Source organism: Macrotis lagotis, chromosome 1, assembly GCF_037893015.1.
Source record: "Macrotis lagotis isolate mMagLag1 chromosome 1, bilby.v1.9.chrom.fasta, whole genome shotgun sequence".
Taxonomy (NCBI): Eukaryota; Metazoa; Chordata; class Mammalia; order Peramelemorphia; family Peramelidae; genus Macrotis; species Macrotis lagotis.
The window spans coordinates 684,331,525-684,348,798 of record NC_133658.1 but is presented as its reverse complement, the minus strand read 5'-3'; the positions used below and the strand labels follow the sequence as shown (position 1 = coordinate 684,348,798).

Here is a 17,274-nt window from a genome sequence, read left to right as displayed (position 1 = left end):
CTAGCTTCCTCTTCCCTCCTGCAATATATATCATTCCTTTGAGACTAAACTTAGTCATTATAATTTTTGTAATTTTGTTCTGTTTTTTTTCCATTTATATTGTTTTGGTTATTGCATGTTTTTTTGGCTTATTCCACTTTGTATCTGTTCGTATTTGTTTTTCCCATCCCCTATGCCATTTAATGAAATAAAACAAGATTTATATATTTCCTTCATAAATTTGGGGTGTACTCTACACATATAGAAACAGCATCCAAGGGGAGATTATATAGGTGGAGAGGGCACTCATCCTAGGACCTTCTAGAAAGGGAACATATGTGATGAGGGTTTATACATAGAGGGGGCACTCACCCTTTGGATACTGCAAGAGCACTTAAGGTGGAACAGGCCTCAGTAGAGTTCCTTGGATCTGAATTCATTCTCACCAGTCTAAGATACTATGGTGTGACCTGGGCAAGTTTACTCTTCTGAAGATAGAGATAAAAAGAGCTCTTACCTCAGAGGGTTATTGTGAGGAAGAAATGAGATAATATTTGTAAAAAAAGCATTTTACAATCCTTAAAGTATTCTATAAATGCTAGCTATTTTCTTGTTCCTCCCTGTCCTTACTATCACTGATGTCTTCTGTGCTGTTTTCCCAGACCACTTCCCTACAGGTCTTGAAGTTTCCACAGGGCACTGCTGCTGCTAAATGCTGACTTTGTTTCACTCAATTCTCTCTTTTTAACTGAATTTAACACTAAATAAAATTTATATTTTCATATGGATAGTAGAATATAAAAAGGTTGTCCATGAAATTACAGCTCTCCATTAAGTTCATGTAAGTTTTATATACTTGTTCATTCATAATTCAGAATTTTTTACCTTGTAATATTCTATTTCATGTACAACTCTTTTTTTAAGTCATTCTACCATCAATGGGAAACTGTAAATATTTTAGTATACATGGGACCTAACTTGTTATTTACCTTCTTGTGATATATGCCTAGCTATCGCATCTCTGGGTCATAGAGTATGAACGTTTTAGTTACTTCTTTAAAAGATTTCAAATTGCTTTCCAAAGTTGTTCAATCAGTTTTCTGCTCCATCAGTAGTATATTAGTGTGCCTTTATATTCATTTAACTTTGATTCTGTTTTGTTGAAAACTTCTCTTTCTGAGTGTTCCCAGATTACCAAGGAAAAGTAGCATATTGGAAAATTAGTACTTCTGAAACAGGTTGTTCAGTTGTTTCAGTTATGTCAAACTCTTCATCACCCCATTTTTGGTTTTCTTGTGCAAGATACTGGAGTAGTTTGCCATTTCTTTCCTAGCTCGTTTTACATATTAATAAACTAAGGCAAACAGGGTGATTTGCCCAGGGTCACACAGCTAGTAAGTATCTGAGGCTGTACTTTAATATAGAAAGATGAGTCTTCTTGACTCCCTGACCTGGTATTCTATCTACTGTGCTACATAGATTACCAGTCTTGATTAAAACCATTAAATATGAGTCTTCTCTATGACAGATCTCAAAAGTAGCCTTCTAGGCTTTGGCTGAAGAACTCCAGGAAAAGAAGCAGTTCATTCTATTTTTAGACAGTTCTCATCAGTATGAAACTTTTCCATATTGAACCAAAATCTGTATCTTATTAACTGCCCGTTTGTTCTAGTTCTGCCTTTTGTGCAGTGTACCACAAGTTGAAACTTCTATCAATATGGGTAGCATTTCATATATATGGAGTTTTTTATCTTATCTTTTATCTTCTCCATGCCAAACAAACTAATTTCTGTCAGTCAGTTGCTCTCATTCTCCTAGTTAAACCTCAACTTTTCATTATCCTTTAAAAAGTATATCCCCCAGAAATGACAGCAATATACTCCAGATATATATAGTCTGACCAGGGCAGAATATTAGGGGTTATCACTTCTCTTATCTTGGACACAAAACTTCTGTTAATGTAACCTTTAATTCAATTAGCTCTTATGGCAGCATTGTCAAATTGTTTATTCATTTATTTTGAATTTATTGTCCACTAAGATTCTGAAGATCTTTTTCTTGAACCTTTTTCTTAGGATGGTATTTTCCCAGAACCAGTTGATGACATTAGACAGAGTATACATGTACATCTAGGAAGTGGCATGATAAGAATATTATTTAATAGGTGACACAGATGCAGTTCTTTAAAGGAATTAAACTGGATCTAAATTAAAAAAAAATTTTAATAAAGTTTGAAGAACCTAGACCACATCATTTCAATTTAATAGAGCATCAGCCCAGGAGTCAGGAAGACCTGAATTCAAATCTGGCCTCAGACACTTAATGATTTACCTAGTTGTATGACCTTGAGAAAGTCACTTTAACTCCATTGTCTTACCAAAAACAAAAGCAATTCAATAGTGCTCTCTGTTGCCACCATAATACTTTTAAAATTTAATTTTTTTCAATGAGCAAAAAAAATAACCTCCCTCTCACCATTCCTTCATAGATTGTGGGACTGGGGGGGGGGGAGACAGGAAAGAAAAACAAATATGCAAAACAAATTTCACAAAATTAGAATTGTTTTGAATTCACAGAATTTTATAGTTTGATGGATCTTAAAGTTTATCAAACTAACCTATTTATTTAATTTTTTATTTTTGTGACCATTAAATTCATTAGGGGGAGTTCCCAGAGAGAAACTTATTCTATCTTGCACACTCTTACTTTCTCTGCAATTGAGAACTGTTGCCTGGGACACTGTGTAGTGCTTAGGATTCCCCAGCCAAGAGTTGTCTGGAAGCTGAAACCCATAGATTCTGATATGAGTCAAGTTCTTTCTCCACTGTACCATAGTGCCTCTTTTAACCTTCTCTTCTTTTATAGGTAATACAACTCTTCCAGGGCCTAGGGAAGGAGCCCAGTTTTCTAGATGGAGCAAGCCAGAATTGGGTTCTAATGGGTGAGCTTCATCCAAATTATATCTGATAACCATGGGAATCCCTCAGGACTCTGGGCCCTCTTCTTCTTTGCTTGATGGTCTCATCAATACCTATTATTTCATTTATCATCTTTATGCAAATTATTCACAGATCTTAATTGTCCAGCCTTAGAATCTCACTTGACTTATACTGAATATCTTAAACTGTATGTATATTTTATATGTATATTAAGTGAATATTAAATTCAACATGTCTAAGCCATTTTCTTTTCCCAAAATATGGTGGAAGACACTACTCTCTTCTGGCTCCCAATCTGTAAGCCAACCTCTTATCCTGCATAAAATCAGTTTGTCAGGTTTTGTTTTTGGTGGCTCCTTGTTTCTTCCATGCTGAAATATCAAATTCTTTGACTTTTTAAAGCCCTTCATTAACTGGTTTCCCTTTGTAGTTTTCTTACTTCTTACTCTCCCTAGTGTACTCTTTAATTCACTGACACTAGCCTTTGTGTTCTTTGCACAAAACATGTATCCCAGCTCTGGACATGTTCACTGACTGTCCTTTATACCTGAAATTTCCTCCTTCATCTCTGCTACCTTGTCTTTCCTGGCTCACTTCACGTTTCAGCTAAAGTTTCATCTTTTGCAGGAAACCTTTTGTCAGCCTTAATCTTAGTTTCTTCCATCTGATGTCTATGTCTAATTTAATCTTTATATATCTTGTTTGTACATAACTTTTTTTAAGAATCTAGATTTATTTTATATTATTTCAATAATTTTGTTATAAGAGTAAACATAACCCCCCCTCCCCTCCCCAAGAAGATGAGAAACCTCAAGAATAGTGAGAGAGAGAGAGAGAGAGAGAGAGAGAGAGAGAGAGAGAGAGAAAGAAATATATACTTCAGTCTGTGTTCAGATTCCAGTGGTTCTGTCTCTAGGGTGAGTTGCTTTCTTTATTGATAATAAGTCCACCAGAGAAGTTGCTTCAATATTTTCCCCACAGTTGCTATTACTAACTATATTTCCTTCCACTCTATTCCTCCCCTCTCTCGTTTATTCTGTTCTCTCTCTCTTTTCATCCTGGCCCTGTCCAAAAGTGTGTTGTATCTCCTTCTCCCTCAATCTTCCCGCTCTTCTATCACCTATTCCCCCTTTCCCTCCTCCCATTCCCCCTTATCCCATCCTTTTCTTATTTTTTCTCTTGGTTAAGATAGATTTCCTCACCCTATTAAGTGTTGTATGTTATTTCCTCTCTGAGCCATTTCTGATGAGGATGAAGGCTCACTCATCCCCCCTTGCCTTCCCCCCATTCCACTCCATTGAAAAAGCTTTTTCTTGACTCTTAATGTGAAATTTCTTAGCTTCTTCTTCATCTCCTTTCCTTTCCTTCCAGTACTTTCCTTTATCACCCATTGACTCCATCTTTTTACTATATTATACCATTATATTCTGTTCCTTTTTATGTCCTGTTTATATATGCTCCTTTTAACAGCTCTTATAAATGAGAAAGTTCATATGTTATCAATATCTTCTTCCCATGCAGGAATACAAACAGTTCAATATCATTAAGCTCCTCATAGTTATTCCTTCTCATCCACCCCCCCCCCCCCCCCCCCCGCCATGGTTCACCAGAGTCCTGTACTTAGAGATCAAACTTTCTGTTCAGCTCTGGTTGTTTCAGTAGGAAAATTTGAAAGTCCCCTGTTTCATTGAAAGTTCATCTTTTCCCCTGAAAGAGGATGTTCAGTTTTGCTGGGTAGTTGATTCTTGGTTGTAAACCGAGATCTTTTTCCTTCCGGAATATCATATTCCATTCCCTATGAACTTTTATGTAGATGCTGCCAGATCCTGTGTAATCCTGAATATGGAGCCTTGGTAGTTGAATTGTTTGTTTCTGGCAGCTTTTAGAATTTTCTCTTTGATTTGGGAGTTTTGGAATTTGGCTATAATATTCCTGGAAGTTTTTCTTTTGCGAATCTCTTTCAGGAGGTGACTGGTGAATTCCCTCATTTTCTATTTTACCCTCTGTTTCTAGGATCTCAGGGCGATTTTGCTGTATTTTTTCTTGAAAAATGAAGTCTAGTCTCTTTTCTGGGTCATGAATTTCAGGTAGCCCAATAATTTTCAAATTATTTCTTCTGGATCTGTTTTTGAGATGAGTTGATTTTTCCAGTGAGATATTTCACATTTTCTTCGAACTTTTGGCTTTTTGGGGGAGAGTTTTATTTTTTCCTGATTTCTTGCAAAGTCATCAGCTTCCTTTAGTTCCATTCTGAATTTGAAGAAGTTATTTTCTTCAGAGAGCTTTTTTATCTCCTTTCCCAGCTGGCCAGTTCTGCTTTTTAAGGCGTTCTTCTCCTCATTTGCCTTTTGTTTTGCTTTTTCCATTAGGCCTAAACTGGTTTTAACATATTATTTTCTTCAGTATTTTTTGTATAGCTTTGACCAAGCTGTTGATTTGGTTTTCATCATTTTTCGGCATTGCTCTCACTTCTCCCAGTTTTTCCTCCATCTTCCTTAATTGCTTTTCATAGTGTTTTTTTGAACTCATCCATAGTCAGCCAATTTTCTATTTCTATTGGAGGTTTTAGATATGGAAGCTTTGATTTTTGTCATCATCTGAGTATGTGTTTTGATCTTGCATGGGACGAAAGTAATTCTCTATGGTCAGATTCTTCTTTTTCTGTTGATTACTCATTTCCTCGGCCGAAGACTAATTTACTGCACTTCTAAGGCTTTGGGGTTGTTTTTTTGGGGGGACACCCCCTGGGACCTTTTTCCTCCAAGGTCTTATGCTCTTTTTCCTGTGCTTTGATATGTAGTTGATGCTAGCACTACCCTCTGCCCTGGAGCTGTAAGGAGGGGCCCTGCTCCTCTATCTTAGTAAAATTGTAAGCTGGATGTGTGAGTGTGGGCAAACAGCAGAGTCCTGCCCCCAGGGAGAGCAGAGAGATTTCTTGCAGTCTCCTCTGACTCCCTTACCATCTGGACTGTATTCTGGAGGTGCAGGCTGGTTCCTTCCCATTTGGTGCTTCCTCACTCCACACTCAGTGTGGTGTAGCAGAATTCTTTCCCTCCTCTCCAAGCTGTTCTCAGGTTGCACTTTGACAGGAGTCTTTTCCAACTCCCAGTCCTGGTGAGACACACCTTTCTCGTGGAACTTCTAAGTTATCTTGAACTGGGAAAATATATCACTCAGTCTTTCTGTGGGTTCTAACCCCTCTAAATTTTGGCTAGAGTCATAATTTGTTGACTTTTGGAGTTTTGGGGAGAAGGCATCCGGGGAAATGCTGCCTTCACACTGTCATCTTGGCTCCCCCCACCCACCCCCGAACATAATTGTTTGCGTGTTGTCTCCTCCTTTAGATTGTGAATTTCTTGAGACCAGAAATTATTTGTTGCCTTTCTTTGTATTCTATAGTACTTAAGCACAGTGCCTGGTACATAATTGCTTACTAACTTGACTTGCTTTTCCATCTTGATTCCCAGACTTCCTAACAAACTTAGTTTAGACCCAACTGAACTGATTTATTTCAGTGTCTTTTGTTTTTCTACTCTTTATTAAGATAATTTATGATTACATTAATCAAACATTTGTCTTATGATACCTCCCATTCCCTGGTCCTTTTTAGCTGTTTTTTTTCCCCAATACTCTCAGCCTATAGGATCAGACTGATTTCTTGAATTCCTAAATGGAACTTGCTCACCCTCATAGCTAGCATGGTCACTTTCTTCATTATTCTTCATTATTTCTTCCTTATTTGTTAGAATTTAAGTTCAGAGTTAGCAATTACCTTCTGAGAAGTGAAACAGTCTAGCAGGCAATGAAATTTTATTTATTTATTTTTATTTATTTTTTTTTGCAAAGCAATGGGGTTAAGTGATTTGCCTAAGATCACACAGCTAGGTAATTATTAATTATTAAAACTGAATTTGAACTCAAGTCCAACTGACTCCAGGGCCACTGCTCTATCTACTGTGCCACCTACTTGCCCCTGGTAATCAAATTTTTTAAAACTGATGGTTGATAGTAGGACCCCTTACTTGCTAGTCTTAAACTGAGGCTGCATGACCACTTACTTGTCTGTTAGCAGTTTTCAAAAGATGATTCTTGGTCAAGAAAAGTTTGAACTTGGAGGCCTTTTGGGTTCCCTTTAACTCTTCGATTGCTTGATATTTTATATATCATTCTCTTACCCTTTCATCCAATCGCTAAATGTCTTCTGAGTTTTCCCATGTAATGTTTCTTGAATGTTTCTTCAATTCTATTAACACTATTCTAGTTTAGGTTCAAATCCTGCTTGTACTCCCCAGTGCCTTCCCTCTGAGATTACCTGCCATTTACATTACACTTATATGTACATATTTGTTTCTATATACTTTCACACTATTTGAGTGTGAGATCCTTAATGGCAAGGATTGTTGTATGTTTTTTTTCTCTTTTATGGGAGAGGACTTTCTTTGTATCCTCTGGGTTTAACACAATGCTTGGTACTTAGTAAGCCCTTAAAATAGTAAGATCTTAATCCAGGCTGCCTTTTCAGCTTTATTTTCCACTTCCAGAGTTTTTCCTTCTTCTTAAATGATGTGGTAGTATGGTCATTGCCAGCACTTTGTGTCAATCTGTTTTTTTCATGACTACTGGTTAGCAGTTACTGCTAGTGGTGATGAAGAAGGTTAACCTCCTTGCCACAAAGATTTCTCACTTCACTATTGGCTATGACTCAAGTAGATTTCATTCAACTAAGCAAGCATTTTATTTTTTACTATGTAGTATTTTTATTTCCTCCCAATTACATATAAAAACAATTTTTTTTACACTCCTTTTTAAAATTTTGAGTTCCAAAATCTGTCTCCCTCACCTCCTCATTGATAGAAGTTATGTATGTGTGGTCATTAAACAAGTATTTTTAAAACATCTACTTGTATGTACAGTATACTGCTAGACATTGGTTGAGATGCAAAATTTAACTGAAACAGCTATTGCCCTCATGGAGCTTTCCATTTATTTGGGCATATGGCAATACATAAATAATTTTAATAGAAAATAATATTTGTGTACTCCTAAATTTACTCTGTGGGCCTTGGGTCTGGTTAGAGGCAGATCAGCCATGGGAGATAAGGTTTACTGAAGATCAGATAACACTGAGTTAGCCTTTAAAAGATTCAGATTGGTAACATAATTAGCAAAAAAGTGTAGGGCATGGAGGGGAGGATATTTCAAAATTAGGGAACCTGCTGAACTGAACAAAGGTGGAAAGATACAGGTTGCTTCTTCTGTAATCTTTGAAATAACAATTGTTTTATGGTATTCTTTCTTCACAGTTGGATTATTGAACAATGTGTCCTTTATTATTGTTTAGAGAGAAACTGGGTCTGTGTCCTTCCTAGAATCTTTACTGAAACCATAGAATTTACTCAAGAAGGGATGTTAGAGACCATCTAGTGCAACATCTGTAATGTGATATGAAAAGATCTATGACTAAATCAGAGATTTTGCTGATACAACTATGATTTCTTGCTTACATTCATAATTGAAGGAGATGCTAAATTTCAGTAATAAAGGACACATTTTTTCTTGTTGTTGCATCTTTAGGATCTCAGGGCTTTTCCATCGCTTCTGAGGCCAATGAGGTACTCCTAAATGTTTTTTTATCAGTTAGACTGTGACCCACCTGAGAGCAAGGGCTGTCAGTCAGAAACGTATTCATTAAGCATCTCCTGTGTGTCAGGTGCTGTTCTGAGCACTACCATGCAAATAAAGGCAACAGAAGCTCAAAGGGGGAGACAGTATGCACTCAACTATGGAAAACAAGCTATAAATATACATATGCACATATCTATTTATAAATATATAGAGAGATGTATAGACGTAGGTATGATAAATTGGAGATAAGCAACAGATAGAAGACACAGGCAGGATAGACCCAAGGATAAAGCACATAAATGTAAAATAAAGATATACAATTAAAACAACTCTAGCCTGCCTTATTTAAACAAGTTATTAAAAAAAAAGAGTAGCTGGAAAGGGGGATAGATAGATGATAATATTGACACTGGCTATTCCATTTCATACATAAGTTTAACTAAATGTAAATTAGTTACCATAACAGGGAAATGAAAAGCTGAGTAGCAAAATAGCCCACGGAAAAGACCAGAGGTGCATCATGTGCCAGGCCATCACTTTGACCTTGACCACCATCTTCCTTCAGACTCTAATGGACATAGCCCAGGACTCTGAACTCAAGAGCCTTGGGAATAGCAGTGTCCCCCCACGCAAACTACCAAAACTTCTCACCCAACCCCACAATCATAATTGAAGGAAGAAATCGTTGTAGTGGTGTTGCCCACCTTCCTCATCACCACCTGTGACAACTGTTGACTAGCTGCTACCATCAAAAGATTGACAGAGAAGCCCTGGGGGTTTGAGGTTACTTTACCCCCAGGCCATCCATCATTTCTTTTTCTAGCGCAATGTATGCAACCATCAATTAGGGAATCAACTTCTATGGAGAAAAAAATAGAATTGATACCAGCTCCTAACCAATTACCAAACATAGGGCAGGCCATTGAAAGACAAAGGTAATCTGAAAGTGAGAGAGTGCAGGCTGAGGTGCTAATAAGAGGCAGCATTTTCTGGACAAGTCAGACTACCACCCCATCACCATAGCCATTTCTCTGTAGACCTTAATGGTGACAGTCCAGGACCTTAAATCCATGAACTCTAGGAAGAGAAACATGAAATAATGACATTATAGAAAGATCTTAATGCTTTTCCATCTTGCAGGTGAAACCTTCCATGTGTATTGTCCCCCCCCCCCCCATTAGAATGTGAGTTTCTAGAGAGCAGAGTCTGTCCTCCTTTTCTGTTTATATGCTCAGGACTTAGCACAGTGTTTCGCATTTATTGAATGCTTTATTCATTCATTCAGAATAGTTGGGGGAGGAAAAAACACTTGAGTTACTTAATTCACATTAAATTGTAAGCTTCTTGAGGACAGGGTCTATTTTGCCTCTCTTTGAATGTCCTAAATTACACAGTGCCTGCCACTTGGTAAATAACTAATGCTTGTTGCTGACTGATTGATTGACTGGCCCAGTGGAGAGATGTGGCAGCCAAAGGCAGCAAATAGATATAAACTCATTTGTAAAATCTTTTGAACAAGGTGGAGGAAGATTTGGGAAAAAAATTTAAGGAAAGCTCAGGGAGAAATCCAAGTAATGAAAACCATCCTGCGATAATTTTTTTTGGAACCTTAAAAATATAATTTAAAACTTTTGTGGCATTACAATGTTAATTTTAGAAATGTCAAAAATGTTAAGCTTTTAAAGCATATGCAAAAACCTCACATTTTTTAACTTAATAATATAGTACTTTAAGGTTTGCATTATGTTTCCTACATTTATGAAAATATTAATTTTTCAAGTTGGAAAAGAAAATGCTTTTGATATAGACTATCTAATTTTTATGAAGACAATACTATAAAAATCATTTTGATCTAAAATTAGCAAATTTTCACAGATTGCTAAACTCAGCAAGTACTTTTAACAGGTCTATGGCAGAATCATAGGAGGACATGAATAAAAAGTTGCTTGCATGGGTTTTGAATATGTTATTAGAGGAAATGCCCTCATTGATAAGGTCATAGATGATTTTGAATTTGCAGGCATTATTATACATTAAACATTTTATATGGTACTTATAGTCATTAATTTTTGCAAGGAAATTTTGCTAGAGACATGACTTTGATAGTACCAAAAACAGGTCATAATCAAAACTTACTATGCTGCCAAGAATTAACAATAATTATTTGGAGCAAAATGTGAAACTGTAGTTGTAAGGTTTTTATGTTGAATTGCATTCATAAAATTTTTAATTAGACAATTTGAGATGCCACAATTAATTTCTCCTTGGGACAAGATTGGTTTTTATCTTCCCACTTTACATAAAAGTATACTTGCATGTCTTGGTTTGATCATAAAATTATGTTTATTAAAATGTAAAGCTCCTTCAGATGAGATTTTTTTCTTTTCTTTTTTTCTTCTGTATTGCTAGAACCTAGCACAATATCTGACATAGCAAGTGCTCAGTAAATGCTTATTCACTGATTGGTTTGTCATATTTCATTTTAAATCAAAATTTTTAGATAATTGCAAATTAACTTTTAAAGTTATTTTTACTGTGGAGCTGTGAGTTATTAAACTTTAAAGAAAGTTTAACTTTACCAATTTTTGACTAGCAGGCAAAATCTTAATAGAAGGAACCATTAACATTTTTGGTAAAATGAATAAGTTATGATTTTTGAACTCTTAGAATTCACTGTTATGTTTTCATGGAAGCTTTTTAGAAAATCTGTAAAACAAACCCCCAGAATTTTGCCAAGTGAAACTATTCATTCTGTATATTAAGACTCAATTTGTATAATCTTCATAAACTTTTTATTAAAATTAAAGGTTTATCCAATTGGAGACAAGATATTTAAACAACCTTTTCCCATATTTACTTATTTTTCAGTTAATATTTTTTATTTTTCTAAACACAGACCAAATTTTTGGTTTTTTTAACTGAGAATTGGAAGAAGCTAAATCAGGAATAGAACAAGAAGGATCAGAGGCAGAATACACCAAACTTATTCCTCTGCCAACCACCTTAAAATTGACAATGCATTCAAAAATATTTTTCAAAATCTAGTCCTAAAAGTGTTGCTTGAATTATAATCTAATAAAATGCAAGAACTTGCTATCAAATTATTCTGTACTTTTGTCTTTTAATGTTTAGGGATTCAAGGATCATGGATAAAAATTCACTGATTACGTAATTCTTCATGTTTTATTGAAGTCTTTTCCATTTCATTTTTTCCTCTTATTTTGTAAGATACTCTTTCATAGTCTTCATTATAAATTCCCCAGCTTCATTATATATTTAAAATTAATCTTAATGTCTTATTTTACATAATTATTAATTAATGTTACTAGATTTATTTCAGTTAATACAGTGTAAAGATCTAAATTCATTGATGATGATAATAATATCAGGTGGCACAGTGGATAGAATGCTGGACCTGGAGTTAGAAAGACTCCTCTTCCTATGTTTAAATCTGTCCTTAGACACTTAATAGCTACATGACCCTAGGCGAGTCATTTAATCCTGTTTGCCTGAGTTTTCTCATCTCTCTAAAATGAACTGCAGAAGGAAATGACAAACTACTGCAGTATTTTTGTTAAGAAAACCTTAAATAGGGTCACAAAGAGTTGAACACAACTGGGAACTGTTAAATAAACATTTATACATTGCTTTCTTCATTTCAACCATGTGAGCTTTTAAGCAATGTATTTCTTGGAGATATAAATTCTAGGTTAAAATATAATTTAATGAAACACAAATATTCAGAAACTAATAAAGTCAATAGGAAGTAAGTAAAATAGTTGGAGAAACATTCTAAAGAAAAACTAATCAACAGGGTCATTATATTAATAAGGAAAGTTTTCAATTTGAGGGAAAAATTGTGTTTGTAATACATTGACCTCTGTTTAAACCTTTAAATGAAGAATAGGTTACCATTGGAAAAAGAAGTGGTTGTAATACAGTAACCTCTGTTAAACTTTTCAATAGATAATTGGTTACCATTGGAAATGGAAGACTAGAATTAGTATTATATTATGGTGGGAGAATACTGCCACCTGGTGTCCATATGTTGCCATTTATTGTCACCATTTTCAGCAATAGCTTTGGTTTTCCTATTTGCCTCCCCCCCCCCAGTAGAAAATCAGATGAGATTATAGGAACTAAAGCATTCTGAACTATTTTAAGCAGGTTTTTTTCTAAAAGAAGATTATTATGGTTTAATTGAGGCTTTTATTTGGTCAGATTATAATCAGATTCAGTTTTAGATAGTGTAATGTGAAGAACATTGTATTGAAACTGGTCAGATTTCCCCTTAGTACCACTTAGCATTGTGACATTGGAAAAATCAGCCACTGGGCCTCAGTTTCTTCACTGGTAAAATTCTCTAAAGCAGGAAATTACGATTTCTTAAAAATGATTGTCCTCTACATGATTTAGACATACAAAAACAATATTCTAAGTAATCTAGGAGATAAAGAATAGTTTACCTGTCAGATCTATGGAAAGGAAAGCAGTTTACGACCAAGGAAGAGATGGAAAACATCATTAATTGATTACATTAACTTAAAAAGCTCTTGCACAGACAAAACCACTGTAACCAAGATCAAAAGAAATGTAATAAATTGGGAAACAATTTTTACAATTGGTATTTATGACAAAGGACTTATTTCTAAAATATACAGAGAACTGAGTCAAATTTTTTAAGAAAAGAGGCCATTTATCAATTGACAAATGATCAAAGGATATGCAAAGACAATTTGCAGATGAGAAATCAAAGCGATCCATAGTCATATGAAAAATTGCTCTAAATCACTACTTATTAGAGAAATGCAAATTAAAAACACCTCTGAAGTACCACGTACCTCACACCTCTCAGACTGGCCAATATGACCAGAAAGGACAATGATCAATATTGGAAGGGATGTGGGAAATCTAGAACACTAATACATTATTGGTAGAACTGGGAATTCATCCAACCTTTCTAGAGAGCAATTTGGAATTATGCCCAAAGGGCAACAAAAATGTGCATACCCTTTGATCAAGCAATACCACTACTGGGTATACATACACCCTGAAGAGATTATGAAAAAAGGGTAAAAGCACCACTTATACAAAAATATTCATAGCCCTGTTTATGGTGGCAAAGAATTGGGAATTAAGTAAATGTCCTTCATTTGGGGAGTGGCTTAACAAATTGTGAGTCATGAAACACTATTGTTCTATTAGAAACCAGGAGGGATGGGAATTCAGGGAAGCCTGGAGGGATTTGAATGAATTGATGCTGAGCAAGATGAGCAGAACCAGAAGAATATTGTACACCCTAACAGCAACATGGGGGTGATGGTCAAACTTGATGGACTTGCTCATTCCATCAGTACAACAGTCGAGCACAATCTTGGACTATCTGTGATGGACAATGTCATCTGTATCCTGAGAAAGAATTGTGGAATTTGAGCAGACTATTAGCTTTAATTAAAAAAAAAAACCCAAACCATTATCTTATTATGTAATTTTGGTATCTCTAATACTTTGTTTCTTTTTTTAAGAATATGTTTTCTCTCTCATGACATTGAACTTAGATCAATGTATACCATGGAAACAACATAAAGACTTAACAGACTGCCTTCTGTGGGGGGTGGGGGGGGGAGGGAAGCAAGATTAGGGGGGAAAATGGTAAAATTCAAAATAAATAAAAATCTTAAAAAAATGACTATCCTCTAACTTCCTTGTAAGTACAAATTTATCTATTGTAAAACCTTTTTTTCTGTTGGAACAAAGAACTGGAAGCATTTGGGGAAGGGCAAACAAATTGTAGTACATGAATATAATGAAATATTGTATAAGCAGATTCATTGAAAAATTCATGGAAGTATGAGAAGACTTATTCAGACTAATACAGTGAAATAAGCTGAATCTGGAAAATCTGTAATAGTTATGATACAGAAGTAGAGAAAAGAAATTAAATAACGCATAACTGAGAAGATCAGCCTTGACTTCTGAGGAGAGATAAAAACATACTCTTCCTTCTTCTCGGACCATGAGAGTGCAATAATGAATTTTACTGTCAAAGTTCATCAAAGTGATAGTTGATATTGTTGAATTGCTTTTTTTCTTCCCTACCAGAGATGACATACATGATATGAAAGAAGGAAGAGATTTAGAAATTAAGATTGTATTAAAGCAAAGTATTCATAAATTTTTAAAAGAAAGGTTGATATGCCCAAAGGGCAACAAAAATGTGCATACCCTTTGATCCAGCAATACCACTACTGGATCTATACCCTGAAGAGATGATCAAAAAGGGTAAAAACATCACTTGTACAAAAATATTCATAGCAGCCCTGTTTGTGGTGGCAAAGAATTGGAAATCAAGTAAATGTACTTGATTTGGGGAATGGCTTAGCAAACTGTGGTATATGTATGTCATGGAATACTATTGTTCGATCAGAAACCAGGAGGGATGGGAATTCAGGGAAGCCTGGAGGGATTTGCATGAACTGATGCTGAGTGAGATGAGCAGAACCAGAAAAACACTGTACACCCTAACAGCAACATGGGGGTGATGATCAACCTTGATGGACTTGCTCATTCCATCAGTGCAACGATCAGGGACAATTTGGGGTTGTCTGCAAGGGAGAATACCATCCGTATCCAGAGAAAGAACTGTGGAGTTTGAACAAAGACCAAGGACTAGTAACTTTAATTTAGGAAAAAAACCTGATATCTTATTGTCTGATGTCTCTTATGCTTTGTGTTTCTTCCTTAAGGATATGATTTCTCTGTCATCACATTCAGTGTAGATCAATGTATACCATGGAAACAATGTAAATATTGACAAATTGCCTTCTGGGCGGGGGAGAGGAGTAAGATTAGGGGAAAAACTGTAAAACGTCAAAATAAATAAAATCTTTAAGTACAAAGAAACAAAAAAAAGAAAGGGTTGAGTTAGGTGATTCCCAGGGTTCCCTCCTATCTATAGGAAATTTCCCTTACATAAAAATAGGATAATACTTGTGACACTCAAAAATATTTTTAAAGTGTACCAAAGGTTATTTCTTTTATATTTCATTTCATCATGAAATCTTCATGGTTTGTGTAAAAAATCCTTCACAAAAAAACTTCCCAATAAATATTAAGAATTTGACCTTGGTTTTTGGTTTAAATGTGTGCCTCCTTTCTCTTACCCCTTCTTTCTTTGAGATGTCTGGTAGTCACTTATAACATTGGCTTATTGCTTTTCTCTTTGTTTCATGGGTTTTCATAGCCAAAGATTTCTTCATTTAGTAACTACCCTACTGCTACTGAATCTTTGTTGTTAATAAGAGACAAAGATAACAATGTGGTGTTGTTTTTATTTTCCTAATATCTTCATATTTCCTTTTTCTCTTCTTTGAGTCTCTTCCTGAGGTCTGTCCTTCACTGAACTACTGAAGTTCAGATCTGACTATGTTCTTCCTCAACTCACTTAACTAGTGGCCCCCTAGAACTAATAGATCAAATTGTTGTTCAGTCATTTCAGTTGTGTCCAAACTGGTTTTTTTTTTTTTTGGCAAAGATAGTAATTTCCATTTCCTTCTCCAGCTAATTTTACAGATGAGGAAATGGAGATAAAAGGGTTAAGTAACTTGTCCAGAGTCACACATCTTAGAAGTGTCCAGGGCCAGATTATTTGACTTCAGATACTACACTTGATCTTAGCCAAAAGGCCGAGAAGTGATGATTATTTGAATTCAGTAAGATGAGTCTTCTTGACTCTAGGTCCATAATTCTATCCATTGCTCCTCCCTGCTGCCCCTCTAGGTGAAAGATAAACTCCTAAGTGGTAAGTAAAACCTTGTGCAACCTGGCTCACTTATTGTTCTTCAGATAGAGCATTTCATAACTTTGCCCTGGTTTTCCTCCGTACCTAAATATGTTCTCCTTTCATTCCTCTTAGGATCTCTCCCATGACCTTGGTTTACTTTTAGGTTTATTTCAAGTAATCTTTTATACGAAACTTTCCTGTTTCCCATCTCCAATCCCCAATAGCTAGTGCTTATCCTCAAAATATTTTTTTAAATCTGTTTTGTTTATGCCCATAGATCTACTTGCTGACTCCCATTTAGATTATAAACTCCCAAATAGCACAAGGACTTTTACTTTTGTCTTTGTTAACTAAGGGACAAGCCACATATTAGGTGCTTAATAAACTTTTTGAATTATTAAAGGAAGAGAATTCGAAGACGACCTTTTGTACACAAGGTAAATCCCTGTGACTATTAAGGAAACTGTTAATAGTATTACCTCCAATTGAATATATACTGAGTTTTGGAATTTTGAACATATTGGTTTATCTTCCTAGGTTTCAAATTCCTCATCAATAGAGGGAGGTGGTTAGATCAAGTCCAGTAGAAAACAGGCAGAATGCTGCATTTGGCCTTGGGGCTATAGTTTGCCTAACCTTGAACTAGCTGATCTCTAAAATTTTCCTTTTAGCTGTAAATCCTAAAATCAGTTCAGAATGCCACTCGGTAAATTTTGTCATGTTTGAATTTTGACAAAAGGATAAACTAAGGTAAGTGTCTGAGCAAAATAATAAGAGGGGATGACATCATGGAATTGAGGGCAGCATGATTGTTTACAGAGATAAGCATGATTGGTTGTACGTTTGGTAATGGGGGCTAGCAGTGATGCCCATTTTTCTCTCATGAGACTAAAAATATTAGGCCCTAACTCCCTTTCTGTTTTTACATATTCTCTAAAGTCAATTAAA

At 35.4% G+C, this 17,274-nt stretch overlaps 1 protein-coding gene and 1 pseudogene across 2 annotated transcripts in view; one reads left to right on the top strand and one right to left on the bottom strand.

The window, feature by feature from the left end:
- Window positions 1–17,274, top strand: part of AGPS (alkylglycerone phosphate synthase) — a 156,582-nt gene that overhangs the window by 11,896 nt on the left and 127,412 nt on the right. The gene's annotated exons all lie outside the window — the stretch shown is intronic.
- LOC141510710 (U2 spliceosomal RNA) lies at window positions 16,082–16,240 on the bottom strand (annotated as a pseudogene).